A 25,227-nucleotide genomic window follows, 5' to 3' on the forward strand; every position below is an offset into this window, starting at 1 on the left:
CAGTACCCTTAAACATTATGAAGCCTGAATAGTTAGTAAAATAATTTTATGTCATTAACAATTATAAGCTTTTAAAGATACCTAGTATTTTGTAATCTGATATGCCAAAATTTTTGTTTCAACACATAATAGTTCATAGTCATTTAAATGGACACGCTCTCATAGTGTATGTCCCCAGGTGCTAGTTATAACTCTACTTCCTTTATTCCTACTTAAAAACACAAAACCAAAAGCTGATTCTTTACAAAGTCCAACAAAAATGATCAAGAAGAAAATAAAAGCACAACAATTTCTATGTAATTAAAAAAACGGTTACTAGCAAAATGACAGACTAGGAGAAAATATTTGCAACATATATATCAGACAAATATTAGTTATCTAGACTATAGGAGGAATTCCTACAAATGAGCAAAAGATAGAGCAGTCAGGTACTTCACAGATGATGACATCCAAATGGTCATTAAACACAGACTTAATCATACTAGTAATGAGGGGAATATAGATTAACAAAACAAGAGCCCAGTTTTCCAATCACCAAACTGATAAAAAAAAATTTTTTTTTTCTGAAAACATCACATACATATCATGAGATGTAAGACTTCTCATATCTATTGGGATCATAAATTGGTTCAGTAATTTGACCACAATGTAGAAAATGTGTTTGTCAAACACATTTTTACCAAAGGGTAATGTTCATAATGGCAAAACATCCTTTCAAAACAATCTAGATGTCTAACAATAACAAAACAGAGAATAAAATGTGATGGAATACTATATTGCCATTAAAAAGGAATGACTTAAAGTATCAATACAGAAAGACCTTAAAAACAGTATCAAGTTAAAAATAAAAAAGAACACTGTAAAATATATATATAGTATAGTACCATATAAATATAACACAAACACAAAACCATACCATATATACGTATACATTTGTTTCTGTTTGCAAGAATAAAAAGTGAACCAGAAAAATACCTACCAAACTTGTACCAGTAGTTGCATCAAGTTAAGTTCCATGAAACAGAACTAAAAGTGATAGTTTAAGGGGATTTGCATTTTAACTACAAAATCTTATTACTTGAGGGGAAAAGACTAAATGCAAAATGAATAAATGTTAATGGTTAATACTGAGTGAAAAAAATTATAGATGTTTGCCTTTTTATGTATACACTTGATTGTATAATGTCTCAAAATGTAATTTCTATATGAGTTTCTGTATGTCTCAAAATTTATACTTTTATATAATGCCTCAAAAATAAGCAAATAGATTCCCATTTATCCTAAATGCAAAAAAAAAAAAAAAAAGAAAAAAAGATGGTTTTTTTCAGTTTATACTCTTTTATGGAAATAGAAAAACAATTCTAAAACAAGCTAGCATTAGGAAATTTCTTCCAAGATTCAAGTTGTTACTTGACCAACTCAAAGACCTATGTCTTCTAATCAATAAACACCCACAATAGTATTTAGTGTCTACATTGTTCTCTGAGGGAAACTGCTTTAATCACGCTTCTTGTTGATGTTACAGCACTATTCAAAAGATACTAAACTTTATCTCCCACACCACACACCTGTCCCTCTCAAAAATCTGAACAGCGTACTATGAATATAACCAAACTAGCGAGCAGCAGAGACAGAAGGTGAAATATCACAAGGCAGGAAAATTCATCTTAGTCTCTGGATAAAGATACGGAAAAGCTAAATATAACAAGTAGAGAAAAGAGGTGGGTGCAGTGGCTCATGCCTGTAATACAAGCACTTTGGGAAGTCAAGGTGAAGGATTGCTGGAGCCCTGGAGTTCGAGACCAGCCTGGGCAACATAAGGAGACTTCTCTACAAATACTAAAAAATGTCCTAGGTGTGGTGACATGTGCCAGTGGTCCCAGCTACTTGAGAGGCTAAGGCAGGAAGATCACTTGAGCCTGGACGTTGAAGCTGCAGTGAGCTGTGATTGCACCACTGCCCTCCAGCCTGAGCAACAGAGCAAAACACTGTCACAGAAAAAAAAAAAAAAAAAAAAAAGATACACATGGCTGGGCACAGTGGCTCATGCCTATAATCCCAGCACTTTGGGAGGCCTAAGAGGTGGATCGTTTGAGCCCAGGACTTCCAGACCAGCCTGGGCAACATGGTGAAATCCAGGCTCTGCAAAAAAATGATAGTGCCATTGCACTCCAGCTTGAGTGACAGAGCAAGACCCTGTCAAAAAAAAAAGAAAGCAGATTAGTATTTAAGAAATACAATTCGTAGCAAAAAGAGAAAGGGAAAAAATGCAAAGATTAAAAGTGGCTAAAGCCCATTTATGGTAGAGAACTAGAATAAAACATATATACAAAATCTCTGGGTGAGATCTCTAGGGCTTACTGGTAGGACAGGTAGCTTCCAAAATAACCTTAATAATCCCCACCCTCTTCGTATTCATGCCCTTGTTTAATCCTCTCCTAGAATAGGGACTGGATTTAGTAACTCACTTTTAATGAAAATGTAGCAGAGGTGATAAGATGACTTCTGAGATTAGGTAACAAAGAGACTGTGGCTTCCATCTGGCCACCCTCTCTTATTCAGGGAAGCCAGCTGCCATGTTATGAGCTAGAAAGACCCACATGGTATAGAAATGATGTCTCCAACCAACATATAGCAAAGAATCTGAGGCCTGCTAACAGCCAATGTGAGTGATCTGAGAAACAGATCCTTCCCAGTAATGCCTTTAGATGACTGTTGCCCTAGCCAACACCTTGATTAACAACAGCCTTATGAGAGACCTTGAGCCAGAGGCACCCAGCTAAGCTTACATGCCTATATTCTTGACCCACAGCAATTATGAAATAACACGTAATTTAAGCCACTAAATTTGGGGGTAATATATTACACAGTAATAAATAATGAATACACTTGGATATGAAGACTTTTAAGCTCTAGTCTATGAAAGGCTGGGACATATCATAGCTCTTATTCAGGGATTTCCATTAAGTCCTTCTGTATTCTATTCCCAAGTGTATCCTTATAAAAAAAAAAAAACCTAGCCTAAATAAGTCTCTCTACTTTGCAACCAAAAGAAACTAATGAAAATAGCTATGTCTCCTATAAATAAAAAAGATTAAATTATGTTCAGTATAGTTTTAGCACAAAATATAAGTACATTTCTTCCAATTATTTAAATTATCTAGATATATAATCATTTTACATAACAATGTTTCCCAACTGAATATTCTAAACTACCACTTCTGACGACCTCCATATTATATAAACAACTACACTTATCACTAACACTTCTAAGCTCTATAAAGACTTGGATTTTTGAACAGTTTTGTTAACTACTGTATCCTCAACATGCAAATCTATTTGACATACAGAAGATGCGCAACAAATAACCTGGTGAGAAAATGAGTGGTTGCCAGTATATTTAAAATCCAAAGTTGTCCTTACGATAGCCTACAAAATTGATATTATCAGGTTCCTGACTACTTTGCCTTCTACAACTCTTTCCATGAATTACTGCACTCCAGAAACACTGGCCTCTATGCTGTATTTGAAACACACCAAGCAAGTCTCTTGACACAGTGACTTTGTTTGCTATTCTCTCAGCCTGAAACAATTTTTTACAAATAAGATGGCTGGCTCCCTCACTTCATTTACTTCTGCTCTAAGGTCACCTCATCAGAGTCCTTCCCTGACCAATATATTTTAAATAGCTTCAGCCTCTTGGTTCATGACTCTCCATTCCCTTACACTGCTTTATTGCTCTTCATAGCACTATTGCTACCTGACATTATATTACATTCTAGGAAAGAATGTAGTTTAAGTGCAAGAACTCAATGATCTAATCTCCAGCACTAGAATAATGCCTGGCACACAGTAATTATCATGTATTTGTTGACTAAATTCATAAATTAATTGATCATGATATTTAAAGGCATTTCAGGATTTTGGTACTCACAAGTAGTAACAACACCTATTTAAATTACTATTTTTTAATTGTACAAAACAACAATATATAGAAAGGATACTATGTTCAAGTATGGCTTATTTCATGAATACAAGACTGGTTCAACATTAAAGAAAACAACAGGCCGGGCGCGGTGGCTCACGCCTATAATCCCAGCACTTTGGGAGGCCGAGGCGGGCGGATCGAGACCAACCTGACTAAAATGGTGAAACCCCGTCTCTACTAAAAATACAAAAAAAATAGCTGGGTGTGGCGGTGGGCGCCTGTAGTCCCACCTATTCGGGAGGCTGAGGCAGGAGAATGGTGTGAACCCGGGAGGTGGAACTTGCAGTGAGCCGAGATCACGCCACTGCACTCCAGCCTGGGTGACAGAGCGAGACTCCGTCTCAAAAAAAAGAAAACAATAACTAAAATTCACCATATCAATAGACTAAAGAGAAACCATATGATGTCAATAAATAGAGAAAAAATATTTGACAAAATTCAATATCCATTCATGAGAAAAACTCAGCAAATTAGGAAGGAGAGGGAATGTCTTTAATCTGATAAAAAGCATGTACACAAATGCCTATAGCTCACATCATAATTAATGGTGAAAGACTGAATGTTTCTGCCCTAAGACTGGGAATGAGGCAAGGTAGACATTTCTCACCACTCATATTCAATGTTGTACTGAAGGACCTAGTTAGTGCTGTAGAGCAAGAAAAAAAAAAAGAAATAAAAAGCACAGATTAGAAAGTAAGTAAAACTGTCTCTATTCACAGATGATGTGATTTTCTACATAGAAAATCCCAAGGGATTGAACTCCTCGACTAATGAATTTAATAAGGCAGCAAACACAAGGTCAACCTACAAAACTCATTTATATTTCTATATGCTAGAAATAAAAAACTAGAAATAGAAATTTTTAAACAGTAATAATTCCAACAGCTGCAAAAATGCTTTGGTATAAATCTAAACAAAAGATGATGCACATGATCTTTATACTGAAAAATACAAAACACCCATAAAAATATCAAGACCTAAATAGTGCATTACACTATGTTCACAGATAAAACTATTCAATATTGTTATGATGCTAATTCTCCTCAAACTGATTTATAAGTTTAGATACAAAATCTTGGCAGGACATTTTGCTGATATCTACAAGCTAATTCAAAGATTTATATGAAAGTTAAAGGAACCAGAATAGCCAAAACAATTTGGAAAAGAACAAAGTTGAAGGATTCACACAACTTACCAATTTCTAGTAGACAAGACAGTGTGGCATTAGCAAAAGGATGAACACATATATGGAAAAAAACAGAGCTCAGGAACAGACCCACGCACATATGGCCAATTTTTTTTTTTTTTTTTTTTGAGACGGAGTTTCACTCTGTCGCCCAGGCTGGAGTGCAATGGCGTGATCTCGGCTCACCGCAACCTCTGCCTCCCAGGTTCAAGTGATTCTCCCGCCTCAGCCTCCCAAGTAGCTGGGATTACAGGTACCTGCCATCATGCCCGGCTAATTTTTGTATTTTTGTAGAGATGGGGTTTCACCATGTTGGCCAGGCTGGTCTTAAACTCCTGACCTCAGGTGATCTGCCTACCTCAGCCTCCCAAAGTGCTAGGATTACAGGGGTGAGCCACTGCGCCTGGCCTGATTATTTTGACAAAGATAGCAAGGCAATTAAATGTAGAAAGCCTTGTTTCTTAAATCATATCATTCTAAACTAATTGGACATCCATAGGGAAAAAAAAATGAAACTGAATACATATTTCATACCTTATATAAAAATGGTCAGACCTATCAGAATGAATCATGAGCCTAAATGTAAAACCTGTAACTATACAACTCCTAGAAAAAAATTAGAAAAAATGTTTGTGACACTGCTTTAGGCAAAGCTTTTTTTAGATATGACACCAAAAGCATTATTCACAAAAAGCTGCTAAATTGGACTTCCTAAAAATTAAATACTAAATAAACTTTTAAAAATAATTATTTAAAATAGAACTGTTGGGAACCTCTGACATATATATTCAGAAGATAATGTGTTCAAGAGTTCATAGAAATTAGATGTACATATTACTGAAAGTCACTGAGTTTATCATTCAGATTAAGGCTGAATAGTGGTTTTGACCATGACATAGCTTTAAATTTTATTTATTTTTTTAGGTATTATTTCATTTATACAGATAGTAAACAATTTGTTCAAGGCAAAATGAGTAATGAGGAATACTGATTTGAAAAGCATAAAAATTTTTTAAAATTTTTATTTTAAAGTTTGTGGGTACAAAGATGGTGTATATATTTATGGGGTAGATGATGGGTATGCATGGTGGCTCATGCCTGTGATCCTAGTATTTTGGGAGGCCAAGGCGGGAGGATCACTTGAGCCCAGGAGTTTGAGACCAGCCTGCGTAATATGGTGAGACCCTGTCTCTATTAAAAAAAAAAAAATATATATATATATATATATATATATATACACACACACACACACATATATTTTTATCCAAGACTAATTGGACATATTCAACTGATATGAAGAATTGGTCTTCATATCCAAGTGTATTCATTATTTATTACTGTCTAATATATTACCCCCAAATTTAGTGGTTCAGGTATATATATATATATATGTATATCAATAAAAATTAAAAAATTAAAGAACTTGTTTCAAGACAGAGTCAACAATGCTTGACAAAGACTTAACAGGAATTAAGGGAAAGGAAGGAATCAAGGATGACTCCTAGGTTTTTAGCTTGAGCAACTGGGTGGTCAGTGGTGCTATTTTCTGACCTTAGGGAGCAGACTCGGGGAGGAAGAAAGTTGAAGAAGAAAAAAATAAAAATTTCTGTTTTGGATATGTTACTTTTTAAGTGTATTTTAAACATTCTAGTGAAAACAGCTATAAAAACAAGTCTGGAGTTCAAGCAAGAATTCATAATTAGAGAGATTATTTTGCAGAGTCACTGGCATATAAATAGTATTTACCCTAGGGAGTGGGTATAAGCAAAGAGAAAGGAGCCCAGGACAAAACGTGGGGGTTTACTCACATTTACTTGAGCAAAGGAAGAGGAGCTATAAAAGAGGAAGGACGCTAAAAGAAAACTGAAAAGATCATCAGTGAGATAGGAGGAAATCCAGAAGTGTATGAAATCAAGATACCAACGTGTTTAGAAGTGTATAACATGGTCAGTTCTGTCAAATGCTAAACAGGTCAAGCAGATGAAGATAGCAAAGCCGATATTACTTTTTAAGGAATGTATTGCTTTTAAAAGGTTACATATTAACTAAATATCCAACTCCAGCAGCCTCTAGCCATTCTATCCTACCTAAGCAGGGAAAAACTGAGAAGCACTAGTGAAGTTCACAGCCCAGGGCACAGGCTCATTGAAAGACAGACCTTATCATTGGAATACAGAACATCTTTTCTATCCTTACATCTTATTAAAAGCCTATTTACTAGAGTTCCTTTTACTCAGCACATCATGTTCAGCTTTCAAGAGAAAACGACAAGGCACACTAAAGGGCAAACAACATAGTTTGAAGAGACAGCAAGCATCAGAACCAGATTTAGATATGGCAGGAATGATGGAATTACTAGACCAGGAATTTAAAACAACTATGATTAATATGCTAAGGCCTCTAATGGAAAAAACAGACAACATGCAACAAATGACAGGTAATGTAAGAAGAGAGATGGAAATTCTAAAAAGAGAATAAAAATGAAATGCTAGAAATCAAAAACACTGCAACAAAAATAATGTCTTTGATGGGCTTAGTAGTAGACTGGATGTGATGGAAGAAAGTAGCACTAAGCTTGAAGATACAGCAATAGAAACCTCCAAAACTAAAAAGGAAAGAGAACAAAGATGGCAGGGGGTTTGAGGAAGAAGAGACTATCCAACCAAGAACTGTGGGACAATTACAAATGGTGTAACATATGCATAATGGGAATACCAGAAGGAGAAGAGAACAAGAAAAGAAAATTGAAACAATAATGACTAAGAATTTCTCCAAATTAATGTCAGACACCAAACCACATATCCAGGAAGCTCAGAGAACACCAAACTATCACTTAATAAATGAAGCACTATATAAAATTATATTACATGAAATTTTATATACAATAGTATACTTATAACAAATGATCCATTTAAAAATTTTTACTAGAAATTACTTCATCACATATTTTCCCCAAATAGATCAAAAGCTACATGAAGGCAGGTGTTATGTGTTCACTCATCATCGTATTCTAGAATATTTTATGGCACATAGCAGGCTCATAATAAATATTTCTTGAACAAATACTATCCATAATGGTAAAATTATTTTAAAATTTCAAGGAAGAAGGTTCATGAGATATATTTTATTGTGAAGGAGTCTCAAGGCAAAAAAATTAGGAAACATTAGTATAGAATGTAACTGTCCAATAGAAATATGAAGTGGCTACATATGTAATTTTAAACTTGCTACTACTAGACATATTTTTAGAAGTAAAGAAACATGAAAAATTAAATTTAATGTCATCATATACATAAAGTATCATATATCAACATGTAATCAATACATAAACATCTTGATAAGCTATTTTCTATTCCTCTGTATGTGTGCCAAGTCTTGTAACCAGGGATCAACTATCGACTACTATATTTCAGTCCCCCAATTTTTTGGCCAAATCTATTGTTTAATATTTTTAGGCACCTATAGTATTCTAGGCTTTATGGAAAGTTTATGGAAAATAAATCTTCAAATAGCTTTCTAAAAAGCACCTGGATCTTCCTATAAATACTCAGTTTCTAATTATTTAGGTTTCCAATTATACACATAATTGGGCAGGAGTATTTGGATCCTTGCTAAATCTAAGAAATGTCTTTACAACTATTAAAATACTTTATTATATTACTCTAGGCACCACCATCATCTTTGATGATTATTTCTTTCATATACACCCAAGATACTTAGGAACAAGAGGTCCCTTTTCTAAAAGAATTTAGTCTAATGATGCAGAACTTCAAAGAACCTAGAAGGAAGAAAACTGGAAAAAAGAATTAAACTTTTTGTCACAACACACAGAAATGAAAATATCAAACTTACAGAATTTAAGAAGCAAAACTAAGTTATGAAAATATATCAGTCCTCTTTCAAAGAAAGCAACTAGATACATAATCTTGATTCTGTCAATAGGTAACAGTTCTAGATAATCCAAAAACCAACTATGTTTCTTGGGTATAAATTTTACTTTTATTTTTTCTGTTTTTGTTTTGTTTTGTTTTGAGATGGAGTCTCGCCCCGCCACCTAGGCTGGAGTGCAATGGCACAATCTCAGCTCACTGCAACTTCCGCTTCCTGGGTTCAAGCGATTCTCCTGCCCCAGCTGGATCCCAAGTAGCTGGGATTACAGGTGCATGCCACCATGCCCAGCTAATTTTTTTAACTTTAGTAGAGATGGGGTTTCACCATGTTGGCCAGGCTGGTCTCGAACTCCTGACCTCGTGATCTGCCCACCAAAGCACTGGCATACTTTTACGTTTTTACAACAGAATTTTCAACTTACATTCCAATTTTACTAAAAAAAAAACCAAAAAACAAAAAACAAAAAAAATTCCTTAGCGCATCAGCAGCCCAGAAATGTTATGGATGGCAAAACAAAACAAAAACCAGTCTGTTATAAAACTGTTACAGATAGTCTATCAAGTAAATAATCCTCCAGTAAGCAATTCCAAACTCAGTGTATCTCCGGTTTTTTTAAGAAGTCTTATTAAAAAACACCAGAGAGAATTTCAGTAAGACAAGACAAAGCTTATGTCTTTAAATAATAAACATTTTTTAAAACTAGAAAGAATCAATTTTTTTGTTTTTGGTTATATTAAATTTGTTATAAATAAAATTAATCTAATAAAAACACGGGGGGGTTGTAAAGTTAAATCTACACCATAAATTCTAATTTTTAGACTACAATTTAATCCAAAGAACAATCACTGTGAATTAAGGCATTAGTTGCTCTGAAATTATTATAAATAAAATTAAGTTAATCTGATAAAAACAATGGGTAGACTGTAAAGTTAAATCTATACCATAAATTCTAATTTTGGGTCTACAATTTAATCCAAAGAACATTGTGAATTAAGGAAAGCATGAGTTACTATTAGTTGTTCTGAAATTGTGTAACAGTAGTCTCCCCTTATCAGCTGTTTCACTTCCATGGTTCGAGTAACCTGTGGTCAACTGCAGTCCAAAAACAGGTGAGTACAGTACGGTAAGATATTTTGAGAGCGAGCAAGAAGAGCACATTCACATAACTTTTATGTATAGTTATAACTGTTCTACTACTGTTGTTGCTAATCTTTTACTATGCCTAATTTGTAAATTCAACTTGATCATATGTATGTATGGTTAGAAAAAAATAAAGTATATATACGGTTAAGTACTGTCTGCGATTTCAGGTACCACTGGGGATCTGAAACATATACCCCAAAAATAAAGATGGACTACTGTACTACAAATAAAAGGTCTTGCCCTGTTGTCTCCAGACTTTCCATTAGGAGTTTAATCTATATTTTTTAAGATTTCTAAACCATACATATTTATGAATTTAGCATTAATTAAATGCAATCTGATCCCTTGGACATCATGAAATACAGTAAAAGCCATCAACCTCAAAAGGTGCATGTACACAGTGAGATAATTACCAAGTCAATAGTTACTGAGGTGGTCCAGACAGTTAATAATCAGACCTTTACAAATTAATACATAGGTCACATATTTCAAAAAATTTTTGACAAACTTTCTAAAGAAAAATAAAAAATTTGCTAATCTAATCTCAACGCTCAGAGTTGAAACTGATAATCTATATAAGAACCACTCTTCCTCCTGAGAATGTGCATTAAAGATTAAAGGCCAAATCTGAATTCCTATCCCCTAAAATACTGCTCCAGATTCTGATTTATGTTCTAGAATGCATATATATATTCCATATATGCCATGGAAAATATCCTATCCAAATCTGCCCCTGAACATTAAATTTATTCTTTTAACTGGAATCTGGATAATCCCAGCTCTCTTAAATGCAGAGCAAAGAAACAAACTAGGAAAACATTATCAGAAAGACAGCAGATTTATACTTGATGCTTAAATAAAGTGAAAAGACTACCAACAGTATTTTGAGAGAGGGGAGAACCCTGAAGTAGGGTCAAATAATAAATTATTTCCACACTTGTGACCTAAATGTTTCATATAGCTAACCTAGGCCAATTACAGAAAGAAAGAGTAGAAAAAAGACAAATTCTTTTAGCAAAATATGAGAAGTTTTTAAACATTATCTCTACACTATAAGGAGACTAGAGGAGTACAGTCGTGCCACTGCATTTCAGCCTGGGTGACAGAGAGACACTGTCTCTACAAAAATTTAAAAATAAATAAATAAAAAACATATGAGGATTCAAAGTTACTGAATTGTAGCAGGGAAAAGTCCAATTAAACAAACAAAAAAAGAATGAGCTCACACTGGTACAGTTTTATTCCTCAAAAATACAGGAATTAATGGAAAGTAGGAATACAAAATACAGTGTTGTTTTCAAGATTTCTTCATGCCACTTTACAGGAATTCTCAATTTACTGCAGTAAACACTGCAGTAACTGGCATAACTAGGATTCAGTCAGCTCAGTACTTTATATTCAATGATGTTTTATAAGCAAGAACTTCTTCCACTTTGAAAACTATGCCTAAAAAGGAATTCTCTTTGAAGACTAAAGGAATTTAATTAAAGATAAAGCCACTTGGGTGGCTACATAACACATCAAACAGATCATACTTCAAGCAGAATTATTTTCACTTGTAAGTGCATGACTCATAGTCATTTTTTTCTGTGTATATCGATTTGGATCCAAAAATCTACATGTAGAAGTACACTATCACATTTGCTCAGTCTATATACTTTAGCTTCAATTTAACTTCACATGAATAAACACTGATTAATGACCTACTGCCGAATAAAAATTTGTTTAAATAAAAACAACACACTTGAGAATTGTCTTGGACTGGAAACAAAGCCTCAATATTATATAAAATAAACAAAAAGTTCATAAATATTTTTAGAATATTAACAAAGTCTCAATATTATTAATGAATTTTCACGTCCATACAGAAATGTTTCTAAGAACCTAAAAATAACATCAAGTATTTAAAATGTCCATTATGAATAGTCTTTGGATTTTTATTATAGACTATCTACTGGCAAGTTTAATAGTACCATTTTTATTAACATTTGCTGGGTGTTTATCCCACATGATTAGGGAATAAGGAGTACAATTCAGTGAGAAGTCCCCATAAAACAACATTTAAAAGAAAAAGAAAGGTAGAAATCTCTTGGAAATTATATATCTTCCTTGCCTTTCTAAATGGAACATACTAAAAGTAATGTAAGATTGTATTTATGATTCAGGGTCATCATGATGTAAATTATTCCATTAAAGTACTATAATGCAGTATCAACTTTAAGGATAGCGATATGAGAGATATGCTTTAAAATTAGTAAATTAGTTGCCAATTGTCCAATAACTGTCACTCCTGCTGCAAGCAGCCCCATTCCTTTCTGTTTGTATCTTGATGAACCCAATCAGTAAACAACCCTAAGCATAATTCTATACCTGAAGAAAGCAGCTCTCTGCCTCCTTCAACTACCATCTAATACTATATAGACAAAATAAGGGTATGGAGAGATTATCTGAATACATGAAAAACATCATGAAAACAAGGATTACATATTATTTATAAGATTTATGTGGTAGATTAAAGGGCATAAAGGATCCTATAGGCAATAAGAAGTGAGCTACCAAGAACCATCTCAATAATAAAGGAACTTCAGATAGCAGGCATCATTTTTTGTCAAACACAGTAAAAGCTACAAGTGAAACTACATTGATCAGTGAAACCTTTACGTTAATTCCATAGAAGACAGATGAATGAGTAAAGGAAATGAAATAATCTAAGGTATCATGATAAATGGCATCAAAATTGGGTGAAGTTCTTGGATAATGCAGCAGTTGGGCTATGAGAAGTTAATTGACCTTCTGGTAGACAACTGTGATCAGATCACTGAGGCCTCACCTGAATGAAAAAGTAGTAAAAGTTATGAATCCAACAATAATAGTATATTACTAACAATGTACTAGTAAACTGAGTAAAACAAAAAGCAAAAGACAATTTCCTGATCTTCCATAGATAAAAAAGATAAATATTAACCCACTGACAAGTATTTATTGAGCACCCACTAAGTGATCTGCAGCATGTCAAACATGAAATATATTTCTTTCTCTCAAGCACTTTACAATAAGTTAAAAAATAAAACAGATACATCACAGATTAGAGTGAAAAAATTTAAAATGCAAATTAAAGCAAGGTTTTTAGTTTTAAAGCCTAATACTAGGTGATAAACAAAGACATAATGGGAGGCACACACATACCACTAGATCACTGTAAATCAATACAACATTCTGTAATTTGGTGATGACATAAGAGCCTTAAAAAACACACACACAAGCAAACAACAAAAACAGACTCTTTGGCCCAGTAATTCCTCTTCTACAAATCTAAGGGGGGGAAATTTCAAAGGTTTATGTAAAAGGATATTGTCTGTAGTGAAATATACACTAGCAAAACCAGAAACATCCCACATACGTGCCAACAGAAAAAATTTAAAATATGATAGTTACATGGCGAAATGTTAAGCAGCTATTAAAAATATTTGTCAAAGAATAATGATATGCGAATGTCTGAGTTAAATGAAAATACCATGTGATCTCAGTTTTAGGAAAAATACACATATATGCATACAGAAATATTTAAAGTACAAAATATTTATATTTTTCTTATTTGCACTCATCTATTTTCCAATTACTTTATAATAAATAAGATTTAACAAAATAATCGATTGTTATTTGCAAAGGCGCATCATGAAACAAAATTAAAATGTAAATGTTAAAAGTCAATGTGAGAGAACTGGCCTGGATTAAGAAGTTTCACATAAAAAATTACTCCAGACAGTTTGCGGGAGAGAATAATCCATGTAGATTAAAACCATGAGGAAATGGTTGCAGACGCTGACACTGATCTAAGTAGGTGGAAACTGAGGGAGAACCAAAGATAATGGTTACAACAGATTTTAAAGATACTCAAATATATTCTATTTCATGATTAATTCATTGTTTATATTTCCCCAACATGTGGGCTTTTAAAAAATTCACTTTTGTTATAAAAATAACACTACTTGGCAATTGGTAGAGATTAGGAATCACTTTTCCTAATACAAGGCATTTCTTCTTTCTTACAATCTCTTAAGACAGAGACCATATTATGAAACTTTACAAAAACGAAACAAGTTTGACATCAGAGAGGTGACTAACCCAAAGAAATGGCTAGTTATTAAGAACGGGAAAGGCAGAGACCACTCACTGTTAAGCCTCTTTCTCAATACTGAATTATTTTTAGAGTCATTTTTTCCTAGTCAGAAATTGCCAGTTTTGTCTGCAGTGCTCACTTCACTTAGGTTTTGTGGCTAACAAACCTGCCCCATCCAGCAATATTTTTAAAATTATTACTGACCCAAACTCAGATGAAGTTAAGCAAACTGGCTAAAGACGAAGGAAGTTTGTCTCCTAAACCTCGCCAGAACATGAATGTCCTGAAGTTTGGGGAATCAAAAACGGAATGTGCTTACCACAGTTCAAACAAAAAAACAAACAAAAACGGACTCTCCCAGAGTAAGAAGAAAACATTACAAGAACGTCCATCCAGTGCCTGCCCTCCCGACTGCAAAGCCAGCCTCTTTCCTTTCCTGTGGTTTCTGAAACGGCCAGGATACCGCCTGGTATTTCTTGCTACCAAACACCACGCAATCTGACTTTTTCCAGCAAGACCGGTCCCTTCCTCAGCACACCGGTGACACAAACTTGGAAGCACTGTCCCTCAAAAATCCCCTAGATTCTGCTCTATCCCATCTAACTCTAAAGCCCAAATCTACGTTTTCCTGAAAGTGTGAAATAAATAAAATAGGGGTCTCATCAAATCCAGTGGGCTCCGCCTCAGAGCCGCCTCAAAAGAGCCGTCACCACACCCGCAATGGGTGAGGCTCAGCCGATGAGGCAAGAGGCGGGTCCAGGAAACCACGTGTTCTGCCTTCTGCGCACGCGCCAGCCAAAACAAAAGGGAGGTCTGCCAAGCCCCACCCCCCACGTGACCGGCGTCTAGGTCCGCCCCCACCCCTCCCTAGACCCCTTCCCTCCCCAGCTGCCAAGGCTGTTAGGTTTAGCCGTTTAAATTTGGCTGCGGTCAGACCCCCGCCCTAGAGCGCGATCCCGTGCCGAGACCAGAGTCCAGCAGCCCAGAGGATTCGGGGGGCGAAGGGGCTGCCGGTCGGTCGCCTGACCCGCAAGTCCACCCGGCAGTCTTCTCCCCTCCCCGCACTGCCGCCGTCCCCAAGAGGGAAGACCCACCCCCGTCATCCCGCCGCTGAGACGCCGGCCACTCGCCTGCTGGGGCGCCCTGGCTCCCCTCCGCCGCCGCACCTTCGGTCCGGCCGTGGTGGGGGCTGCTGAGGTGATCTCTAGCTGCCCGCCCGCCTCCCCCACCCGGGGCGCCGCTGACTCGTCTCCAGAGCGCGCCCCGCTCCCGCCCCGGCCGCCGCCGCCGCCGCCGCCGCGGTTTAACAGTCCGCCCGCTGCCCGCAGCTCCGTGCGGCTCGGGGGGACGGAACCCTGCCGCGGTCTGGGAGCAGTGGGCGGGGCCCGGCGCTAGCCAATGGCAACGGGGGAGGGGCAGCGCCATGCAAATGAAGCGGGTGGCGGGGAAACCCCGGCAGGGGGCGGGGCCTGCAGAAGCGGCTCGGAGTGTTCTGGAAGTGGCAGGAGCACGATGCCCTTAAGTCTGGTGCAGGGTTTATCTCGGCTCCCTCGGGACGGGTTCCGTGCAACTCCCGCTTCCTCCCTTCTCTTTCCCAGTGCCATCCGTGGCGAGGGGGGAAAAAAAAAACACGGCCAGGAGACTTCCCACCCCTGCTTTGCTATTTTTGTACCTCCGTGACAGAAAAACAAAACCCTGAGGAAAAGTCAGGCGACTTCATTCCCTGCCGTCCGCGCCGGGGCCTCGACTACTGCTGGCGTCCGCGGCTTTCGCCCACCGCTCCACAGGCGAGTTTTAAGAGATTTCTCACAATTGTCAAGTCCGCAAGTCTCCGTGCGTTTGCTTTTATTTGGGCCGTGCGTTCAAATCCGCTCATAATTCTTTCTGACCCTCAGAGGGGCCCTGAAGTAGGTGACAAATTTGCCTTGGATCCAACTGGGTGGTTTTATGATTAAAAAAAAAAAAAAAAAAACCAGACAAAGCAGTTTTAAGTCTCTACAAATCTGGTTTGAGTGGCGCTGGACTTAACTCCCCTCTGCAGTAACGCTGTCAAATAAACAAACGGAGTTTATGTGGAGATAGTTGGCCAGCGACACCCAAAAACACTTCTGAGCGTCTTGCACCTGGCCCCGCGAACCGCTCACCACAAAACAAACCTGCACCTGGGCACTTCCCCACCCAAGAACTCGATTTCTTTAAAACTGAACTCTAAATGTAGCTTCTTAGATGTTGTATCACAGTCTTTCCTAAGCACCGAATTTACACATGAAATGATTTAAGGAACGAAGAGCACTAGGCTTTTGAAGCCAGAAGGATAATAGCCATTATTTTAACCTTATCAATTGGATAAGATCCCGGGGGCGGAAGAGGGGAGAAATCCAGGGAATTGCAGTCATAACAAAGCGTAATCCGTAACGTAGATAACTGGAATTGGAAAACTAGCTACTTGTTCCTGGTTCTTCTAGTAGATTGTGATATTACTGAAATAATTTTTATGACCAGCTGCATTTATTGGAGATATATTTTTTTAATTACTGAATAATTGCACCTCGATATGGGGCAAGGGAAGAATTTTAGGAAATTGATTTACTTTCATTGTAATAAAAATTGTAAGCTAATGATGTGTTGTGAAAAATAATTAAATCAGTAAGTATTTATTGGATATTTACCATATTCAAAGGACTGTCCTAGTCCCTGGGGACAGAAATGCAAAAATGAATAAAGTATTTTTTAAAGTTTTGTTTTTTTAATTAGCAGTTTGAGACATCTAATAAGCATGTGTTAAGATAGATCAAAGGAAGATTCTGGATTTGAGTTGGACGTTTAAAAGACTTAAGAGAGAGGAGGAAGGCATCAATAGTTCAGGAGATAGTGTCCTTGGGTGGTTTGAGGAGATGTTGTGTGAATATTTGGGGGGCAGAAAAGTACATTGTCAACTAGATTGAGTAAATCTTGAATGACAGGAATTCAGATTTTAACCTGAGGGAACTGTAGAGACATCATATCATTTAATGGTAGTTTTCTCCTGTGAAATAATTTTTTGCTACCAAACAAAATATTTATATATTTGCCAAATGTTTATTGAACACATGTTTTGTGATGGCTAATGAAGATATACTAGTAAACAAATTCCCTGTCCTCATGGAGTTTATAGAGGATGACAAAGGGATTAAGCTTTGTAACTACACAAATAGTGATTCATACAGCATTTCTACATATATTATGTAATTTGTTCATCACATAGCCGTGGGAGGTAGGCTGTTTCCAATACTCTAGATTAATTTTTTTTTTTTTTTTGAGACGGAGTCTCACACTGTCTCCCAGGCTGGAGTGCAGTGGTGCGATCTCGCCTCACTGCAAGCTCCGCCTCCCGGGTTCATGCCATTCTCCTGCCTCAGCCTCCCGAGTAGCTGGGACTACAGGCACCCGCCACCAAGACAGGCTAATTTTTTTGTGTGTGTGTATTTTTAGTAGAGACGGGGTTTCACTATGTTAGCCAGGATGGTCTAGATCTCCTGACCTGGTGATCTGCCCGCCTCGGCCTCCCAAAATGCTGGGATTACAGGCGTGAGCCACTACACCCGGCCGCTCCAGATTAATTCTTTTATCTTCTAGTCAGCCCTGCCGCCTGCTAAATGTTACAGACCTTAAATAAATATTTCAATCTATCAAGCTATCATACATGTACATTTTCCCTATTTTATATTCGGTTTAATAGGAATGTGGGGAGATGATTAACAAAGTAATACAGGTTTGATATAAAATATATAGGAAAGCACAAAGAAGAAAACCACAATCATATGCAAAGTCTGTTGTATTTTATATGTATGACACTGTGCATACTGGTTTTGTATCCCATTTAGCTACATGTTAAGCACACTATCCCTTGACAATGAATATTGTTCTAAAGCATGATTTTATTATTTGTAGCATATACATGCCAGTTTTCCAGACACTATAGAATATCAGTTCTCCTTATTACAAAAATTGATATACTGAATCATTTGTCAAATTATTTTCTATATTACTCAGCAACAGCCTGAAAAGTGCATGTAGTTAATGTTTTTTTAAAATCAAGGACATATCATTTAGAAGGTACATTAAAAGCATTCTGATTTCCAAGAAAAAATATAACAGTGGTAAGAATAGAACACTTTAAAATCCAGCAAGAAGAAGGAGAAGTAAAGGGCACCATTCTTGCTGACATAATAATTACCTATCTGGAAGCTTTAAAAAATGTCCAGGTAAGCAGTATTACAATGATTTCATGAGATAAACTTCTCTCTTCAACACTGGTTTTTATTCAGTCATTCCTTTCACTCAAGAAACATTCATGCAACACTTAGTATAGCTGACACTGTGATAAATGCTAGAGATAAAGGAGAAAGATCAATCTTTAATTTCAAGCAACTCACAGCCAAGAAGGGGCTTTTCTATCCCCCTTCGTTACTTTGTTTTTCTCCATAGCACTTATCAGCATCTAATGTAACATAGATTTTGATTTTTTTACTTTTGTAGTCTATCGCCCTAAATTAGACCATAAGCTCCATGAAGTCAGGCACTTTTGCTGGTTCGCTCATTGCTGTATCCCTAGAGCCTAGGACAGGGCCTGACACATGTGGATTCTCAATGCATATTTATTGTCTGGATAAATTAATTTTCACATCCCAGAAAGTGAATGTTATATTCATTTTCCAGGTGAAAAAAATATGAAGCTCAGTGAGATTAATGTACCTAGATTCTTATGCTAATAAATGGCCCATTTCGAAGACAGACCTGACTGGGTCCAAAGCCAGAGTTCTTTCCTCACTACCTCTCACAGAATAGAAAGCCTATTCTATTCTATTCTATTCTATTCTATTCTATTCCATTCCATTCCACGCCACGCCACGCCACGCCACCCCACCCCACCCCACCCTACCCTACCCTACCCTACTCTATTCGAGGTTGTCCTATTTATTTCTCCACATTTCTATGCCCTGAGAAACTATCCCCCACTATTATATTCCAGTATATTTAATTATTCTTTTATGATCAGGTTTAGAGAGGGAAATAGAAGCAGAACGGCTAAACATGATAATCCCTACTCAGGACAGATTTAGCTTTAACTAACCAGTATCTATAAACAAGCAGACAAAAGGTAGAGGTAGGTAGCAAGACCTATAAGAATCTTCGAACTAGGGCTAAGTATAACAGAGAACAGAACTGGCCCATGACTACAGGGGAACAAAGTGATTCCCTGTGTATATGAGTATCCATGGCACTTTTATTCACAACAGCCTCAAACTGGAAACAGCCCTAAGATCCATCACCTTTGAAAGGATAAAGAGCTGGGCACGGTGGCTCACGCCTGTAATCCCAACACTTTGGGAGGCCGAGGCGGGCAGATCACCTGAAGTCAGGATTTCCAGATCAGCCTGACCAACATGGTGAAACCCCATCTCTACTAAAAATACAGAATTACCCGGGCATGATGGCACATGCCTGTAATCCCAGCTACTTGGGAGGCTGAGGCACGATAATCACTTGAACCCAGGGGGCAGAGGTTGCAGTGAGTGGAGATCATGCCATTGCACTCCAGCCTGGGCAGCAAGAGCAAAACTCCATCTCAAAAAAAAAAAAAAAAAATGAAAGGATAAATTATGGTACATTTTTCTTTGTATTCTATTATAGTGGTATAATAGAATACCACTCAGAAATAAAAAGAAGAAGCTACTGATATATAAAACAAGGATGAGTCTCAAACAGTATGCTGAGTGAAAGAAGCCAGACACAGAATCATAAATATTGGATGATTCCATTTATATAAAGCTCTAGAGAAAGACAAATCTAACCAATAATGACAGAAAACAGATCAGTGGTTTCTTAGGGTTGGGGTGGGGAGAATTGACTGGGATGGGATTAAAGGGTGACAAAAAAGTTCTATATCTTGACCATGGTGGAAGTCAAATGGGTGCATGCATTTGTCGAAACTCATCAAAATATACTTAAAATGGGAACTCCCTAATGAAAGTGGACTAAGAAACCTCAAGAAGTTCTCAGTCTAAAATTAAAAACTAGGAAAATAGGTTGTGTATAATGTATGAGAAAACTCAAAATAATGATAGCTTTAAAACAGAAGGGTTAATCCTTTAACATATTTTATTGATTCTAAGACACCTTTTTTCCACACTTTAACATTTCAGAGATCAGAATAACTTCACAGTTCATGCAGTAAGAAAGTATTGTATGAGTTTGATTGGCAGTGTTTTTTTTAATGATACATAAATAGTGCATCTTAAGAATCAATAAAATGCGGTAAAATTAGTCTACAGATTAATTATTCCAGAACTGTTATAACAGCTCCACAAAGTCACCAGAGACCCAGGCTCCTTTCTATTATTTTATCTTCTCCATTCTCAGCCCTGGCTTCCATTTTCAAAGCAATCTCATGGTCCCAGATGGCTGGTGGAACCCCAATCATAACTATCCATTTCCCAGGCAGCAGGAAGAAAGAAGAGCAGGAAAGCAAACAGAGCCTTTAAGGTGACTTTCCTGAGTCCCTCTCAACAATTCTACAACTTCATCAGGTGGATAAGTTAATCTTTTATTTTACTTGTAGCTATTGTAAATGGTTTTATTTTCTTGATTTCTTCTCTGGATTGTATGCTGTTGGCATATAGAAATGCTGCTGATTTTTGTATGTTGATTTTGTATCCTGCAACTTACTGAATTTATCAGTTTTAATAGTTTTTTTGGTGGACTTCTTCCTTTCCAATGTGGATGCCCTTTATTTCTTTTGCTATTTTTACAAATTTGCCCCGAAAAAGTTTTATTTCTTCTTCTTTTTAAACATTTTAAGTTCAGGGGTACAAGTGCAGGTATGTTACATAGGTAAACTTGTGTCATGGGGGTTTGTGTTCAGATTGTTTCATCAGCCAGGTATTAAGCCTAGTATCCATTAGTTGTTTTTCCTGATCCTCTCCCTCCTCCCACCCTCCATCCTCCAAAAGGCCCCAGTGTGTGTTGTTCCCTTCTATGTATTCATGTTTTCTCATCATTTAGCTCCCACTTATAAGTGAGAACATGCGGTATTTGGTTTTCTGTTCCTGAGTTAGTCTGCTAAGGATAATGGCCTCCAGCTCCATCCATGTCCCTCCAATGGACATGCAATGGACATCTCATCTTTTTTATGGCTGCATAGTATTCCATGGTGTATATGTACCACATTTTCTTTATCCAGTCTGAAAAGATACTCTTTTCAATAAGTAGTGTTGGAACAGTTGGATATTTAGATGCAAAAAAAGTAAGCCTTAACATGAAACTTCATGCTTTATAAAAAAATTACTAAAGGGAATATAGATCTAAATGAACAATATAAAATATAACCTTCTTAGAAGAAAACATAGAAAACCTTATGATTTGGGTTTGGGTAAAGAGTTCTTAGACATGACACCAAATGCATGACCCACAAAATAAAAAAGTGGTAAACTGAAATTCGTCAAAATTAAAAACTTTTGTTCTGAGAAATCAACTGTTAAAAGAATGAACTAGCTACAGTGAGAAAATATTTGCAAACCACATATCTAACAATGGACTTGTATCTATAGCGGAACAGCTCTGCAGCGGCTGACAACCTTGCATAGGCCACATAAGCAAGGCTTGAATGGCAGCTGAATCTTGGCAGAATGCTTTGTGATCCTCCTGGAACAGGAAAGCATGGGGGCTTGTGAGGTAGTGCTACATGCCATTGCTTACTGGCTTCCCTGTATACCAAGGAGGCTGCCAAAGACCCTTTGTCATTATCTCATGGTTTCTGATGAGGTACAAGGCTTCCTGTCTTGCTACCCTTAAGGCACAAATGCAGCTATTAAAAAAACTGCTTAGCAGTATCATGGAAATGGGCTCCTCAGCAACAGGGAATCCTATCATTCTTGTTGTGGTCATCTGGCTTCTTTTGTTTCACTGTCTCCCTATACAAAGGTAACGAAGAGCTGGATCCTTTAGCTACTCTTCTTTTTACTCTCTTTGTAAGCAATAAACTGAGTCTAAAAAGGTCTTGTTTTTTTGCAGCTGAATCTGTTAGCCTAGCTTTGCCTTGTACTTGACAGTATCCAGAATATATAAAGAATTTTCAAAACTCACCATAAAGAAAACAAACAACACAATTAAAAAATGGGCAAAAGAAAGGTAATATGTGAAAGGCAAGTAAGCACATGATATATTGGTCTGCATGATTAGACATAAAGGAAATTCAAATTAAAACCATGGTGACATGCTACTACATACCTATTAGAATGGCAAAAATTAAAAAAACAAAGTGCTGGAGAAGATTCAAAGTAACTGGAACTCTTACATTGCTGGTTGGTCAGCAAAGTGGTACAGGCACTTTGGAAAAACAGTTTGGCAGTTTCGTATAAGTTTAAACACACACTTACCATGTGACACAGCAAGTCCTCTCCAGGATATTTAACCTTAACAAGATATTAAGATTTAATCTTAACCAACGTGTCTGTAAACAGGTGAATGAATAAACTGTGGTACATGCCTACAGTTAGCACCAAAAAAGGAAGAAGCGATTGACTCATGCAACATGGATGGATCATAAATATATTTTGCTAAGAGAAAGAAATTATTCTCGAAAGATAACATACTATAGTAATAGGTGTGGAGAGGGTGTGACTATAAAGGGCAGAATTTTTTGAGGTGAAAAGACTGTTGAGGGAGTTTTTTGGGGGTGATAAGACTGTTCTGTATATCCTAACTGTGGTGGTGATCACATCAATCTATAAATGCTAAAACTCTCAGAACCAAAAAAGGCAATTTTACTGTTACGTATGAATACCAAAAAAGGGAAAATATGCTATATGTTAACTTTTAAAATGAAATTTATAAAGAGAAAGGAAAAAGAGAAAAGGGAGGACTGCTATTTAAAAAAGGAGAGAGACAGAGAGAGAGAGACCAAATACAATTTGTGGACCTTGTTCAGATCCTTATTTGAATAAACTAACTATAAAAGGCATTTTTGATGCAGTCAAGGAAAATGTAATGTGAACTTGGACTTATATATTAAATTTAGGTTTTTTAAAGTATGATAATAACCTTGTGGCTATGTAAAAATATCTTCACCAGTTAGATACATATTCTGAAATACATTTGTGTTTGTGAAGTAGCATTAAATCTGGGATTTGCCCTATAATATGTGAGGGAAAAAGTGGAGGAGATTGGCAAATGTTGAAGCTGGAGGTTCATTATATTGTACTCTATTTTTTAGTAAGTTTGAAGTTTTCCATAAGTTTTTTCTTAAAAATGACATTTTAAAAATTATAGTAGAATTTCTTTTCCTCATTTATTGTAAAGCAGCAGACATAGACCTACAGTTGGTTTCAATCTCAGTGTCAAATCTTTCCAATGACTCCAAATAAATAAATGCTGTGTGTGCCAAAAATAATACTGACATGAGAAAAATTCTGCTAGAAATCTTATACTTTGAGTAATAAACTACTAGAATTACTAGATTAGTAAAAATTTGAAGAGTTAGATTTTAAAATAGCAAATCAAAACAGTTTTCAATGACACCATCAAAGAAACAAAGGGCAAGAGTAATTTTAAAGCAATCATGATCCTAAAACTCTTAGCCAAAAAACAAAATTACTCAGGCTTTTAAACTCTCATTTATATTTACACAATGTTTCTTTCTTGCTGTGTTGGTCCAGCCTGTTCTTTTAAGCATTATTATTATTTATCATTTCTTGAGCACTCAGCACTGCATGAGATACAGATGATAAGTTCCCTCCCTAGGAGACAACAATCAAAGCCACACAAGCAAAACATAAAGATAAGCTGTTTAAGAAATGAAAACCAAATGAAAGATTAAGAAGCACATTGTGAATTCCCTTTTTTTGTTTGTTTCAGCTTTAAGCCCATGATACAAAACATGCTTCTTTTGGGGGTGTAAAACAAGACTGTAGTTGTTAAGATAAAGCCACTGGCTTAGAATAGAAAATATCCCAGAGATCATTGTAAGAAAACATCCTACCTTAGAAATCTTTTCACTTTCTGCTATACATAAATTACTAGAACCTATTCCTAGCTCTAGAGGACTGTAATCACTATGTATGTGTGCACGTGTGTGTGTGAGAAAGCGGAATAGAAGGAGAGAGATTTAGGTCTGCCCAGCAGCCTTTTTTGTTCCCTTTCTTTTGATAATACCACACTGCTTCAGAGACTGCTTCTCCCAGTCCACATATTCCTGATGGAACTGTCAATCATAGTCCATTTCTTCCCTACCTTATAATGACAGATGCAGGCCTGAAGCAGCACAAGGTGATTTTTACAGGGCTCATAATGAAGGTCTTCTACAGGGTTCATTAGGCCAATTTGCAAAGAAAAGTAGAAATAAATGGATATAGCATAAATGCTGGCAGTTCTAAGCTCCAGAATCAGGCCCTTGAAACTCCAGTTCCTACAGGTCTTTATATGAGCTGCTCTGCAATACTTTTAAGCAACTAAACTTAAGTTCTTGCCTAGGGTGGTTTCAGTTGGGTTTCTTTTGTCATTTGCACCTGACAAAATCTTGGGAAGGTAAACAACATACCCAAGGTTGAGCGGCTCCTAAATGGCAGTCATTCAAACCTTACTCTGTCCATCTCTACACAACAGACTTTTCCTACTGTGCTAATTTACTTTTTAAACCTACAGATGTTTCATTCCTAAAATCCAGTTTTCTTCAAGATTGGGAATGGAAGGAAAAGAGGCTGCAGTGAAGTGGGGCAGTGTGGAAGGGGTCTGTCTAGTCCTCTGTCACTTTCTGGCAGTAGGAGAAAAGTGAAAGCCACAAATACAGTAAAATGTAACAAAAAATTATATTAATCCACTTTGCATATGAGAAAGATCCTAAGCTGGCAACTATACAAACTT

General features: G+C 36.6%; 1 protein-coding gene across 4 annotated transcripts in view; it reads right to left on the reverse strand.

Annotated features, from left to right (window-relative positions):
* Window positions 1-15,696, reverse strand: part of KANSL1L (KAT8 regulatory NSL complex subunit 1 like) — a 151,139-nt gene extending 135,443 nt beyond the window's left edge. For 2 of the 4 annotated variants that reach the window (XM_034955052.4, XM_034955051.4), the window contains exon 1: window positions 15,459-15,696. The gene's annotated coding sequence lies outside the window, so the exon portion shown is untranslated. Of the gene's footprint in view, window positions 1-15,422 lie in introns of all 4 variants that reach the window. The other 2 variants (XM_034955054.3, XM_008959002.5) reach the window with 2 other exon arrangements.
* Window positions 15,697-25,227: the final 9,531 nt, after the last annotated feature.

This window comes from Pan paniscus, chromosome 13, assembly GCF_029289425.2.
Source record: "Pan paniscus chromosome 13, NHGRI_mPanPan1-v2.0_pri, whole genome shotgun sequence".
Lineage (NCBI taxonomy): Eukaryota > Metazoa > Chordata > Mammalia > Primates > Hominidae > Pan > Pan paniscus.